We start from the raw sequence: 9,774 nt of genomic DNA, 5'->3' as shown, positions 1-9,774 counted from the left end.
ATCATAGTCCCCTCCCCCTTGAGGTAACGCCTCCTCAATTTTCCATGTGCAACATAGGATCAAAACAAAACATATAATTTTTTTATGGAGCTTTATACGCATAACTATACATATTATTTAAAGCCATACATACTTAGTTTAACCCTCAAAACAAGAAATGATAATTAAATTTCATGGCATCAGACATTTCCCACATGGTCTCCTTTGGCCCAAAGTGCTTCCACTGTACCTTGAATTTCTCTATAGCTCAGTTTCAGAGCATGAGACTCCTCTGATCCAGAAGGAACATTATCTTTGGCCGGAACTCTCCTTATGGTTCCACATGTAGCACATACCAATCAATCACATTATTAGAATGTTGTAAACACTTTTGTAGTAAAGAGACATGGAAAACATCATGAGCCCTAACTTATGGAGGTAAATCTAGTCTATATGTTAATGTTCTTATTATTTCAAGGATTTCAAATGACCCCCAATACCATAGTTCCAAATTGGCACACGTCTCCTTTCTTAGGGAACTTCTTTTAGGCTTAATTCTCAGATAAACGTGTTCTCCAACTTGGAACTCGTTGTGAACTCTATGCATATTTGCATAGCTTTTTTATCTATCCTGTGTGTAACAACCCTGGGTTAATAAAGGAAAAATAAGACCAAGGTTAAGGGACACGTATTCCACGCTGAATGTTGGGAAGAATGTCCTAGTGGGCATCACTTGTTGTGTGTATGGCTAAGGGGAAATTGGCAAAGGCAATGAAAAAGGCTTTGAAAAGGAAAAGAGGCATTAATTGAAATTTTATTCATGAAAATAAAGGAAATTAGGAGGAAAGTGAAGGAAAATAATCGAAAAATGAAGAAATTAGAGGCATCAATAATAAAGGACACCAAAACATCAGTTTGCATCCTTTTTGTTAGTTCAATTTTGGAGTTAGTCTCAGAGGAGAAGAGCACCAAGAGGAGAAGGAAAGCAAGAAAGCAAAGGAAGGACAAAAAAAGCAAAGGAAAGCAAGGATAAAGCAAGGAAAGGTTGGATCAAGCAACTTCAGTAGGAATACTTGTAGGTAACATATTGCATGTATGATTTCGTAGTTGTTTTTGGCATGAATGACATATTCATGTGTGTATTTTGGTTTCTTTGATGTTGGTGGCATGGAGTTTTTCGGGTTTTGACAGTGGTTTCAACCTTGCCACTCCATTTTTGGATAGCCATGGTGTTATGGGGTTATTTCTCAGTTGAGCTATGGATTTATGGAAGGTTTTGGATCCGAGTGAGGTGGTCTTAGGAAAATCCCAAGGGTTGGGGGTGAAGATGGTTTTCTCCAGGAAGCTCTCAACACATGGGTGGAGATAGGAAAATTCCTCAAGGGATGGTAAAGGAATTTTGAGGCATCCAAGCTCGGTTTGGTTTTGTGATCTTGGGAGCGGTTTAGGTGAGATCACATTATGGTGAGGGTGGAGGTGGTTTAACCTCTAGAATCCCTTGGTTGTTTATGGATGGTTTTATCCCATAATATCCCACATTCATGCTTGGAATATGGCACAGGGGTGATTGGATGAAATAAAGTTTTGGTTTTGCCCAATCCATGGCTGGGGGGTACATGGAAGTGCCTAACTTGGTTGGATTTTACATATGGTTAATACAAGCTAATTTCCTCTTAATTTTGATCATTGAGTAAATGTACTTCTTATTATGTGGATTTAATGGTTGTTCTCTCATTGTTATTTATCTGGTTATATGCTGGCTATAAGCATGGTTAATTGACAGATGTAAGCATGGATATTAACACATGTATATTAATGAATGTCTGGATAATGAATGAAAGACCTAATTGGTGTTATGACAACTATTGTGAGAAGCAATTATTTCTTCTTGTTTATCTTCAGATAAGTTTTCAGATCATTATGTTCATATTTGCATTCAGGACTTGTATATTGCATGTTCACCATGTGTTTGACAAAATGTCAGTCCTGGTTGGGATAGGTCACATCAAGTCTTGGTTCAAGTTTTGGTTCATAAGATTTTTTTCTATGCCATTTATCATTTATAGAAGTTTCACTGAGTTCTCGGCAGAGGCCCAAATCCTGGCCCTAAAAACTTGGCTCAAAATTTGGGCTCAAACTTAGGCTTATTAGTGCGAATGGAGGGCTACATTCTCTTGCATTGTTTGGAAAGGGAGAGCGGATGGGGCTTTAAGTTAGTGAAAAAGAGAGTTATCTTAGGGGTTGGACACCTAGGGGGAGTTGGGTTCCTCCTAGTGGTCCTGTAGCACCTTATGGGAGTCAGTAAGGTCTTAAGTTGTCGACTCCATTTCCTTAAGGTCATATAGTGGGTTGAGTCTTATCATAGTGACCCTCAACTCCTGTTTACCCTGGGAAAACCAGTGAAAGTGGGTAAATGTGGGAGGAGGAATTTACATGGTGGTATCATAGAGGGTTACACTCTCTCTGGGTAAAGTCTTATGTTGTCATGGTTATGGTTGTCATGCATGGGTTCATGGTGTACCATTTGTATTGTCATGCATGATTTTGTTACATTTATATGGTTAAAATTATACATGTATCACGTTAATGTGGACTAATCTTACAAATGAGATAAGCCTCCCTTGAAAATCAATGAGGTATGGTTTTGATTTTGGTATCTATTTGGTTTCACTGGCATGGCCTACTTGCAGGAAGAAGAGAACCAAATATTAAAAGCAAAATTCTAGACTAAGGCTCCCATCAATTTCCCTGCAAATCAGTTGGGCAACAAGGAGGAGAGCATTCCCCTGCTATAGCAGATACATTCAAGAGTTTGAGGGTGGATATTAGAAGTTGCAAAGTAGACAATGACAGGTTGGTTGAGGCTCAAGAAATACTTGCAAGGGCTTAGGAAAAGTAGGTATAGGTAAATGCAACAATCCTTCATAGCTTGTCAAAGTTACAGAGATAGGGACAGTTGAGGATTATCCAAGAGTAGGAAGAGAAAACTAATAGAGCATATGGTGGCAGGTCTCAGTTTGGATACAAGTTGAATAAGGGGGATACAATTAAAGGTGGCAGATCAATGGATACACCTAACAGGAGGAATGGTACGTATGGGCATGATTCTAGTTTCTCATCCAAGAGACATCATCATAGTCATCACCATCATCATCCTTATAAGAGGGGTGTGTATGTACTTGAGGAGTTTAGGAAAGTCAAGTCGTCTATATTTGATGGAGAGACAAAGAATTCATAAGATGCAGAGACATGGTTGCTTAGGATGAAGAAATTATTCAGATTGCACAACTATTCAAAGAACATGAAAGCCAAGATAACCACCTCCAATATCAAAGGGAAAGTATATATTTGGTGGGAATATGTGAATAATTTCAAGGGAATTCAGGAAGAAGAGTTGATTTGGGATGATTTTGAGAGACTCTTCAAGAAGAAGTACTTGTCAGAGAGGTACTATGATGATAGAGCTAAGGATTTTTATGAGCTGCAAATGGGTTCTATGAAAGATGACGAGTACACTAGCAAGTTCCTAGAGATGTTAAGGTATGTGCCTTATCTCAAGGATGAGAAGGTTAAGATTCAAATATTCATTAGTGGGTTGTCAATAACATATAGAGACCAGATTGAGTTTGATGAACCTAGTTCATTGGAGGAATCCATCAGGAAGATAAAGCATTTTTATGAGTAGTCAAAGCACAAAGCTGAGCCTAAGCATGAATTGAAGGGAAATGAGAAAGTTAAAGGGAAGTGGCCACCAAAGCCGGAAGACCTCAAGATGTAGGTGAGAAAGAAAATGTGGTTCATTACAAGAAGTTCAATGTAATTTAGAAGGGACATGGGTCTCAACCTAGAGAGAAGCAAAACAAAGGTGATGGTAGGGGATCATTGCGTTATTGGATATGTGGCAAAGATCATCGCAAGAAGGTTTTTCCATTGTAATCAGGTGGTAGGCCTAAGATCTATAGTGCTCAGGAGGCATAAAAAGTTGGGGATGTTATGTTAACATTCCTCAGATTTATACAATTGTGGACAATAAGCAGGTAGATCATTAGGCGTCCATTATTGAGATGGAAGGTAAGATCTATGGTCAAGTTGTTTCTATTTTGATTGATCCTTGATCTAATTATATTTATGTTAATCTTGACCTGGTGGGTAAGTGTGGCTTGAGAAAAGAAGTGCATGCAGAGTCTTGGTTGGGCTAGTTGGCTATAGGTACTAAGAAGAGATTTCATCACCAGGTAAGAGCTTGTGCATTCGAGCTGAATGGTATGACTATAACAACACATATGAATGTATTGCCATTGGATCATATAATCTGATTTTGGGTATGGATTAGTTGTACCTTCACAAGACCAAAGTAGGTTGTTATGATAAAGTTATTGAGTGTTTGGATGATAATGGGGAAAAGAGAATTTTGCAGGGAAATAAGAAGCCTACATCAGTGAGGATGGTCACCACCATGTAGGCTAAGCGTAGTTGCAGGAAAGGATGTGTGATGTTTTCAGTTCATATTTCCAATGGTAAAGGTAAGGATGTTGAGGATGCAAAAATATTCAAGAGGTACCCTGTATTTCAATTATTTCAAGATATGTGTCCAGTAGATATTCTAGAGTTTCCTCCCTATAGGGAAGTGGACAAGTTTCTATTGAGGTGGTACCAGGGGCATCCCTAGCATCAAAGAAACCTTACAGGATGAGCACACCAGAGTTAGAGGAGTTGAAGTTGTGGTTGAAGGAAATGCTTGATAAGGGATAAATTAGGCCAAGTGTATCACCTTGGAGTGCACCAATATTGTTTGTGAAGAAGAAGGATGGTACTCTCAAGTTGTGCATTGACTATAGGAATCTGAACAAGGTGATGATCAAGAACATGCACCCATTGTCAAGGATTGATGACTTGTTTGATCAATTGGAGGGAGTAGCAGTGTTCTTGAATATTGATATGAGATCAGGGTATCATCAGGTACACATCAAAGAAGAGGATATCTAAAAGACTGCTTTTAGGACCAAGTATGGGAATTATGAGTTTGTTGTAGTTTCATTCTGTTTGACTAATGCTCCAACTACTTTTATGTTCTTGATTAATAGTGTGTTGCGTCCTTATCTGTACAAGTTTGTTATTGTATTCATTGATGACATCTTGATATATTCTAAGAATGAGGAAGATCATGTTGAGCATTTAACAAGAGTGTTGATATTGCTAAGACAAAATCAATTGTATGCCAATCTTAGCAAGTGCAACTTCTTTCAAACAAAGGTGCATTACTTGGAACATGTTGTTTCCAAGGAAGGGATAACAGTAGATAAAGAAAAGATAATGGATATCATGGAGTGGGAAGCTCCTAAGAATGTGGATAAATTCAGATCATTCATGGGGTTAACATGTTACTATAGGAGGTTCACTAGTAACTTCTCATGCATTTCATATCCTATTATATCTTTGAAGAGGAAAGGGAAGAAATTTGTATGGATAGAGGAGTGTGAAGAAAGTTTTGAGCAACTGAAGCAGTTGTTGACAAATGCTCCAGCTCTTACGATTGCAGATATAGACAAAGAGTTTGTGGTGTGTACATAAGCCTGCAAAATAGAACTTGATGGAGTCTTTACGCAGAAGGGACAGGTGGTATGCTATGAGCTTAGGAAACTGAATGAGCACAAGTAGAACTATGTGACTCATGATCTTGAGTTGGAAGCTATTATCCATGCATTGAAGATGTGGAGACACTATATTCTTGGTAGAAGGTTCATATTGATGAGAAAACACAGTGAGCTGAGATATCTATAATGACCAAATCTGAAAGCAAGCCAATCTAGATGGTTGGCCACAATTAGTGAGTTTGACACTGAGATCAAATATATCAAGGGTAAGGAGAATAGGGTTGCATATGCTCTCAGCATGAGAGTGAAAATGGGTTGCATATGCTCTCAGCATGAGAGTGAAAATGAACCATGTTGTCACAATAAGCTTGCATGGGACAAATTTAAAAGATCATATCTTATAAGCAGGACATCAGGATGACAACTACAAGGGGCTTTGACATAGGTTACAACAATATGGTACATGTGATCAGTATATGGACTATCATCTCACAACAGATGGCTTGGTCAGATTCAGTGACAAAATATATGTGTCTGATGACAGTGGCTCAAGAAGCTTATATTGAGGGAGTTTCATGTCAACCCTTATTCAGGACACCCAGGATACCAGAATACATTGACAATAGTGAAGAAGTTCTACTATTGGCCGAATCTGAAGAAGGAAGTGACAAAGTTCATGGCTAGATGTTTAGACTGTCAATAGGTGAAAACATAGTGTAAGAATCCAGGTGGATTGCTTCAGTCTATTCCGATTCTAGAATGGAAATGGGTGGTCATTTCCATGGATTTTATTACAGGTCTTCCGAGGACATCAAGGAAACATGATTCTAACATGGTTTTGGTTGACGGGTTGAGCAAGGTAGCTCTCTTCATTCCAATGAAGACTACTTATTCAACTAGTGAGGTGGCACATGTCTTCTTCAAGGAGATTATGAGACTGCATGGTTTCCCGAATAAGATTGTGTCAGACATGGATGTTAAGTTCACTTCCAAGTTTTTGAAGGATCTGTTTGTAGGTTTGGGGACAGAGTTGGCCATTATTGCAACTTATCATCCACAGACAGATGGACAGACAAAGAGGGTCAACTGGGTTTTCGAGGATATGAGGATGTATGTGATGCATCATTAGAGGAGATGGGAGGAGTACCTTCCATTGGTTGATCTTTATTACAACAACGGTTACCAGGAGTCACTGTGGATGATTCCATTTGAGGCACTATATGGGTGGAGTTTTAATACTCCCATCAATTGGAGTGATCCAGTGAACATGGTACTTATTGGACCAGACATGTTGGCATACATGGAACATGAAATGAGCATTATAAAGGATAATTTAAAGGAAGTGTAGGACAAGAAGAGGAGTTATGCAGACAAACACATGGTAGTTAAGGAGTTTCATGTTGGGGAGCATGTTTAATTGCGCATCAAGACGAACAGGATCTCCTTGAGAATTGGATAATGTGCTAAGTTGGCACCACGTTATTGTGGGCCTTTTGAGATCCTTGAGAGGATTGGACCATTGTCCTACAAACTTGCATTGCCTTCGACAGTGAAAGTCCATGGTGGTTTCCATGTTTCATTGCTTAAAAGATATGTAAAGGATGTTGATCATGTTATTGAATGGTCTGTATTGTAGGTGGAACCAGAAGGAGAATTCCAGCTGGAACGTCAGTGCATATTGCAGTAGAAACAACTCATGCTCTAGAATAGAGCAATCAAGAAATTTAAAGTGTAGTGGAAGCACTTTGGGCTTGATGAAGCTACATGGGAGATGATTGATCAGATGTAGACTATGTATCCTTCAATGTTTTTTAGTTGAGGCAAAGAAATTTTGGTATATGTATATATGTACATGGATGTAAATACCACCATGAGTTGTGTTATAAATCTCCAATAAGTGGTATGGTTTTCATGTTATCATTTTTGTCATGATGGTTTTTATTTTGAGTAGGTTGTTCATTGTAAATACTGCAACGCGCTAGGTTATAAAGCTCCATGCGCATTATGTTTTGGTTTTTAGTGGTTTCGTTGGTTATAAGTGTCATAGAACATCAAGGACGGTGTTCCCCTAAGGGGGAGGGGTCTGTAACAATCCTTGGTTAAAAGTTAATATAAGAAAAATAAGACCAAGGTTAAGGGACACTTATTCCAAGTTTAATGTTGGGAAAAATATCCTAGTGAGCATCACTTGTTGTGTTTATGGATAATGGGAAATTGGAAAAGGCTTTGAAAAGGCAGAGAGGCATTAATTAGAATTTTATTTATGAAAATAAAGGAAATTAGGATAAAATGGAGGGGAAAGGTCACATGTTGCATGCAAGGAGGAAATTGAAGAAAAATAATGGAAAAATGAAGAAATTAGAGGAATAAATAATAGAAAGACACTAAAGCATTAGTTGGTAGCCTTTTTGTCAGTTCATTTTTGGTGTTAGTACGAGACATGAGAATAGAACCAAGAGGAGAAGGAAAGAAAGCAAACAAAGGAAGGACAAGGAAAGTAAAGGAATGACAAGAAAAGAGAAGGAAAGAAATGATCAAGCAAGCAAAGGTTGGATCAGGCAATTTCACCAGGGATACTTGTAGGTAACAGATTACATGTATGGTTTCCTAGCTGGTTTTGGAATTCCTGACATATGCATTTGTGTATTTTGGTTTCTTTGTTGTCGGTGGCATGGATTTTGCTGAGTTTTGACAATCGTTTCAACCTTGCCTTGCCATTTCCAGATAGCCATAGTGTGATGGGATTATTTCTCGGTTGAGCTATGGATTGCTAGAAGGTTTTGGATCTGGATGAGGTGGTCTCTGGAAAATCCCAGGGGTTGGGGGTGGAGATGGTTTTCTCTAGGAAGCCCTCAATAGGTGGGTGGAGACAGGAAAATTCCTCAGGGGATGGTAAAGGAATTCTGAGGCATCCAAGCTTGGTTTGGTTTTGTGATCTCAGGACCGGTTTAGGTAAGATCACAATATGGTGAGGGTGTAGGTGGTTTAACCTTTGGATTCCCTTGGTTGTTTATGGATTTTTTTTATCCCATGAGTTCCCACATTCATACTTGGAATATGGCATAAGGGTGATTGGTTGAAAGAAATATTTGGTTAAGCCTAATCTATGGTCAAGGGGTACATGGAAGTCCCTAACTTGGTTGGATTTTGCATATGGTTAATACGAGATAATTTCATCTTACTTTTGATGAGTAAATGTACTTATTATTATGTGGCTTTAATGACTGTTATATCATTGTTATTTATCTAGTTATATGTTGGTTATAAGCATGGTTAATTGACAGATCTAAGTATGGATCTTAACACATTTCTATTAATGAATGTCTAGGTAATGAATGCAATACCTAATTGGTGTTATGATAGCTATTGTGAGAAGGCATTGTTCCTTCTTGTTTATCCTAATATAAGTTTTCAAATAATTATGTTCAGATTTGCATTCATGACCTGTAGATTGCATGTTCACCATGTATTTGAAGGAATGTCATTCCTAGTTCAGATAGGATAGGTCAAGTCATGGTTCAATATTTGGTTCATAAGATTTGTTTCTATGTCATTTATCATTTCTAGAAGTTTCATTGAGTTATGGGCAGAAGCTTGAGTCTTGGCCTTGAAAAAATGGCTCTTAATTTAGGGTCACTACCATAGAACTAACTAGAAAATTCCACAGTCCCATAGAGGTAGGCTTATTAGTTTTACTAGAGGTCTACAATCACTTGCATGCCTTGGAAAGGGAGTGGATGGGGCTCTAGGTTAGTGAAAAAGAGAGTTATCTCAGGGGTTCGACACCTTGGGGGATTGGGTTTCTCCTGGAGGTCTTGTAGCAGCTGAGGGAAGTTAGTGAGGTCTTAAGTTATCGAATCTATTTCCTTAAGATCATATAGGAGGTTGAGTCTTATAATAGTGACCCTCAACTCATGTTTACCCTGGAAAAACCGATGAAAGTGGGTAAATGTGGGAGGAGGCGGTTACAGTATGCCACTATCATATTTTGCCTTATGATTTGAACTTGTTGTCCCATATCTTTAAGCATGTCAGGCCCTACATGAAACCTATTGGCTGGATCACTCCAACTAATAGGATTATTACATCTCCTTCGGTATAATGCTTCAAAGGGGCTCATCTTTACAGACTCTTGGTGCCCATTGTTGTATGAAAATTCCACAATTGGAAGATACTCTTCCCATTTCTTGGCTAGTGCATC

This window comes from Pinus tabuliformis, chromosome 1_2 (assembly GCF_031772625.1).
Source record: "Pinus tabuliformis cultivar Carrire ecotype Pingquan chromosome 1_2, CPIR1, whole genome shotgun sequence".
NCBI lineage: Eukaryota > Viridiplantae > Streptophyta > Pinopsida > Pinales > Pinaceae > Pinus > Pinus tabuliformis.
Note: the sequence above shows the minus strand (reverse complement) of the source record.